This window comes from Rhagoletis pomonella, unplaced genomic scaffold (assembly GCF_013731165.1).
Source record: "Rhagoletis pomonella isolate Grant_MI unplaced genomic scaffold, Rhpom_1.0 Rhpom_scaffold_00011, whole genome shotgun sequence".
Classification (NCBI taxonomy): Eukaryota; Metazoa; Arthropoda; class Insecta; order Diptera; family Tephritidae; genus Rhagoletis; species Rhagoletis pomonella.
Genome location: NW_023458565.1, coordinates 21,255,652 through 21,261,409, shown reverse-complemented (window position 1 = coordinate 21,261,409; position 5,758 = coordinate 21,255,652). Strand labels below are relative to the sequence as shown.

General features: G+C 33.8%; 1 protein-coding gene across 1 annotated transcript in view; it reads right to left on the bottom strand.

The window, feature by feature from the left end:
* Nucleotides 1-5,758, bottom strand: part of LOC118746826 — a 304,681-nt gene that overhangs the window by 289,347 nt on the left and 9,576 nt on the right. The window lies entirely within an intron of this gene.

Here is a 5,758-nt window from a genome sequence, read left to right as displayed (position 1 = left end):
TGTTATGGTTCGTTAGATTCTAGTGGCTGAAGAAGAAGACAGAGTCTACAGAGAGAAATCTAAGGGAAGGGAGAAATTAAAAAAAAAAACACAAAAACAAATGCAAATAGTAATAGAGCGCAGAGAGGGCAACAAGGCAGGTGGCCAAGAGCAAAGTGTTTTTTTTTTTAATGCTGCAGGTATTTTTCGAGTAGTGCCGAGTGAAAATTTACCAATTCAAAAAATAAAAAATATGTATAAAATAAAAAAAATAAATTTAGAACGAAAAACATTAAAAATATTAAAAAATATATAAAATTGCATATCGACTGCTGAGTAGTAGATCGAACTATCTCGCAGCCAGTTCGAAAACGCCCTATCTCAAAAAACTTTTCAAGAACGCCCTATTTGAGAACTTGCGTGAAGAACGCCCTATTTCAGAATTCGTTTCAAAAACGTCCCATCTCAGCTGCCGATTCAAAAACGCTCTATATCAGCACAGTGAGATAGGGCATTTTTGAACCGCATTCTGAGATAGGGCGTTCTTCAACCAAATTCTGAGATAGGGTGTTTTCCAATAAAATTCTGAAATGGGGCATTCTTGAAAAGTTTTTTGAGATAGGGCGTTTTCGAACTGGCTGCCGAGATAGGTCGATCTTCCACTCAGCAGTCGATATATACATTAAACCGGGTTAGTCCCCATACAATGGAATCAACTTTGCAATTTTCCTACCTAGTGTGACAGCTTAATTTGGAGAGGATTTTAGAGTCACGAAAATTTTCGACCTTAGCAAGTCCTATAAACATCCAAACGGAGTTGTCTTCAAAGGTCTTTTATTTATTATTCCACCCCTAAGTATGATACATATGTAGCTGGAAATATAATTTTAAGAACTGTATACGCTTCTCAGTTCATTTTACCCCAGAATATCTCCTTAACCTGCCAAGTCCAAATAACTCAGTTTATGCCCCATTAAATACAGCTTTACTCTTCACACATTTTATTTAGTAAGCGATGTTCTTTTTCAATTGGAAGCGTAAAAATGAATTAATAAAGAGGAAAGTTACGGTGACTTGAAATTCTCTTTCTGTTGATATTGATACAAACATAGGTAACTCATACGCCATGGCAAGCGAACAACTTACATACATAGGCTGGCGAGCAAGTAGTCAAGCGGGGATAGAGATCGGTGCGGACTTTTTAACCGACTTCCAAAAAAGGAGGAGGTTATCAGTTCGTCGGAATATTTTTATTTTTTTATTTTTTTTTATGTATGTTACCGCATAACTTTGGACCACGTCAGCCGATTTCGATAATTCTTTTTGCATCGGAAGAGGTGGTCCCATACTAATCTGGTTTAGATCCGATCATTCGATCATGAAATATATATATATATATATACATATATTTTATATATATTATATTTATATATTTTTTTTATTAAGTCGGTTTTTTTTTGCTAAAAATTACTTGTGTTATTTCAAAACTCAACGGAAAAGGCAAGCGCTTGATAGTTAGCCTGTTAATATCCCTGCATAGGTTTTGCACAGAACAAAACCGATTTAAGCTCTTTTTAGGACTCGCCAATAATGCAAATTTTTGAAAACAACACACAAAAACAAACAAGAAATAACAAATAGTATTTTAGTAAAATTTTCACAAATACTTTTTAAAATGTATTAGTTAGCAAAAAAAATTTAATTCATTAAAGTTTATTCGAATATTAGTTTAGGTTGCTTAGTTTAGGTTCATAGCCTTGCCAGATAGGTTTACGACCTATGAAACAATGCTTTCCGCATTGTTAAAGGAAATTTCTCTCCAATTGCTGACTCTGTAAGCTCTGCAGATGTACCCTGCCGAGTAACGCGAATTTTTGCCTGCAAATTATATACTCCACTATTTTCTCGTAATAATCACATTTCCTAAATTTTTTCTCCTCCATTATTAAACCTAATTTAAATGCATGCGCTCTTAGCAAATAATGCACTGTTAGCAATCCTATCAGAAGCCTCCAATATTTTCTTCTTGTGGTAGCAGGATATCGGTAAGTTTCTTATCTTATGAACTACACATAATCCATGCAAGTCTGCTCAGTCACTAGTGAGACGTCTAAGAGAACGCCCTCTTTGGCTAGTTCGAAAGCTCTCTCTACAACTTTGACATTGCCGTATCCTGAAACGGTTTCAATCGCAGCTGGCTTACTTATAGCCTCCTTTCAGTCCGCGACGGTAATCGAAATTGTTTTATATGAAAGCAGAGCCTTAATTGCCGACTGACTATTTATCTATGTAAATGTTCGCTTGGCGGGTTATTTCAGGAAGTATCTCTGCCGCTTTCTTTATTGCAAATATCTCGACTTGATAGATGCTGCAATGATTTGGTTGCTTAAAGAACCTATAAATTTCCGGTACAGCTCAGTATTCTGCAACCGCTACTTCTTTGTCCATTTTGGATCAGTCTAAGACCAAGCCCTTACGCCAGCTGTCAACCTCTTTTGTAGCTTATATAGAGACTGATAATTGAGAGTTAGCCTTGAGTTAGGACCGATTGATTCCATTTAACAGATTTCTGTATTTTCTAGCGAAATGATGACCAATAGTCTAGCCTAGCCGTCTACGGCTCTATGGCTTTCCCGTACTGACTAGGTTCTAAGTTTACCCACTCGATAAGTGTTGGACCAGAATGCTTCCGGCTCACAAGAACAGACGATGCAACTTTGACGATGCAACTTTGTCGCTCTCTTTGATACCGCAGTAATTTATTCAGTATACAGCACAATTTAAAAGAGTTTCACCCTGCCAGGAATTGAAAAGTTTTAAAAGACTCCTTGAAGACCTTGGAGGATGATCATCCTGTTTGATAGGTGGCCTGAAAATGTGATTGTAAACACCTCTTTGATTTCTGTCTGGGATTTTGCCTTAGATTTTGTTCAAAAAAATAAAAATATTTTTGTATGGCGTACACTGAGGGAAAATTAAATACTTTATATTTGATTATCCTTTAAAAGTGTTCGTAATTAAAAATAATATTTTATATGTGTGGCTGTAGCTGAGTATGCAAAGATGCTTGCTACAATCTATTGATTTCCAGAGGGTCAGGGTTCGAATTCCATTGCAGGCCACATGCAAATTAAATATATATATTTTTTAGGATTTTATCTTGATTATTCACTTCACGAATGCTTTTTTACGAAAGAACGATTCATTTTATTATGCGCGTAGTTGAATTGAATATTTACCATTATATAGTACTTTTGCTGACGTTTATAGTAAGATCAACTATGTTTCTGATTGATTTTAATGTTTTCCCCTCAGTGTAGGTATACCAGTATGTTTCCATTTTTAATGGAATCCATCCCAGAGGCGACCATAGGGCTGAGTTTGAACACGTTCTCACTGATCTTGTTACTGACAGACGTCATACATTGACATACATTTAGACTTCAAACCCCATGCCAGATTGAAAAGTATTCTACAAGATTCCATAATATTTTCCAAGAACAATTTTCTCCAAACTGCATGCCAGTTTGACACCGCACGCACTGCTGCACTCATAAATTCAATACTCCCAAAGTTTCTATAACGATTATTATTAGCTCGTGTGCGTACCAATAGCATCATATCCATACTCTTGTAGTTTGGTTCAGAGTTAGTCGGACACAAGAAACCAAAATGAGGAAGAAAGAACACCTCTCTGGAATATTGCGCTATTGAAGTATGGTATCAATCTATTCGACAGTAGAGAGATCTATTCTTCTTTGGACCATAAGACCACAAAACTATAGGCCATCGGACGGTCGCCACGCCAACATACTTACTATATAACGGTATTTTCGAAAAATGCAACAACTACGATATTGACGTAAATACGGGATCCATATTTTTGAAAGTTGGAAAGTGAAATAGAATTTTGTCATAAAATAAGAAAATTATGAAATTTTTGGAGAATGGGCCACTACCACGCCTCTTGTAAAGAAATGCTGTTTCGCAGCTGCCACTTAACCAACCCATACCAAACTCAGTACGAGCATTGCTTAGGGTCTCACTACGAAACCCTGATGATAATTTTTGTAATCGGACAATAACCTCCCATCTAACGGTAATTTACAGAAATACGAAGACTTTTTGCAATATTATTTTAGCAGAAAATCAGATTATTGCAAAGTTTTTGAAAATGGGCGTGGTACCAGCCACGTCAGATTACATATGTGTAACCGATTAATCAATATCTGCCAATTTCGGTGAAGCTATTGCCCTAGGTACAGAAAAGCAATATGTTGAATTTTTTTGAAATCGGAAAAAATTGGCGTAATATATATATAAAACGGTAACTTTCACTTATGACTACACAAGTTCATCGCGTTAAGCGCTTTATCATCGATTTTGGATTTATACCAAGCCCAGTTCAATTAAATAATTATTTAAATAAAGGTCGTTTTCTGAAGTAACGTTTAATTTTAAAGCTCATTATGTCTAAAGTTAAGCATTTCCATTAGCGGTTTTTGACGTATGTATGTACGTCTTTTGGTTGTAAACCAATTTAAAACCGACAATAAAATGCTTTACTTTAGACACAATCATAAACTTTAATGCAACATTTAAATATAAAGTGAGCTTTAAAGTTACAGGTTACTTGAGAAAAAATTTTCGATTTTATAGCTTTAAACAAATTGTTTTGTTTTATTATTTCTTTTAATTTTTAGAAACTTAGTTTACGTACTTATTTCTTTTTTTTTAATTATATATTTTATTATTTAAATTTTTAGATTGTTAGATTGTTTTCAAAAGAAAACTAGTTTTTAATTTTATTTAAATTTAAGAAACTGGCCTAATTTTTTTCTTTAAAATTAAATTTTTTTAATTTTACATTTTATTCTTCCTACGAGTATTTTTTTTAATTTCACTTAATTTTTGAGAACTATTATTTATTTATTATTTAAATTTTATTTTCTTAAATTTTATATATTTTTTGTTTTGAAAAGCAACGATTTTCTTTTTACATTTTTTGGAAAAATGGAAAAGGCAATAAGGTCGAAGCGGTAGAAGTTATAACTGCTATTTTGGAGATCACCACATCTCCCCATCAGAGTTCTTTTTCTAGACTTCTTTTTAATTTAATTTTTATAAGCTTATTTCAAGATTTTTTTTAAATTAAATTTTTATTTATTTTTAGTACTGAAAAAATAGATTTATATATCATTTAAAATAAATTCAATTTACACGCGCGAATAATTCATAGAAAAAAGTTGTTTATCACTCGCTGCATACAAGGCAGACGCATAATAAGCTCTTGCGGCTGTGTAACAAATAGAAAGCAATAAAGAATCAAATACTCCTAATATAAATAAAATATCATTCTTCCTTGCAGTGCATTACTCTAACATGTAAAAAATGTGAAGTGTATGTGTACACATAGAAACTAAAAAAGTCTATGCATTCATAACGGGTGATTTTTTAAGAGCTTGATAACTTTTTTTTTAAAAAAAAACGCATAAAATTTGCAAAATCTCATCGGTTCTTTATTTGAAACGTTAGATTGGTCCATGACATTTACTTTTTGAAGATAATTTCATTTAAATGTTGACCGCGGCTGCGTCTTAGGTGGTCCATTCGGAAAGTCCAATTTTGGGCAACTTTTTCGAGCATTTCGGCCGGAATAGCCCGAATTTCTTCGGAAATGTTGTCTTCCAAAGCTGGAATAGTTGCTGGCTTATTTCTGTAGACTTTAGACTTGACGTAGCCCCACAAAAAATAGTCTAAAGGCGTCAAATCGCATGAT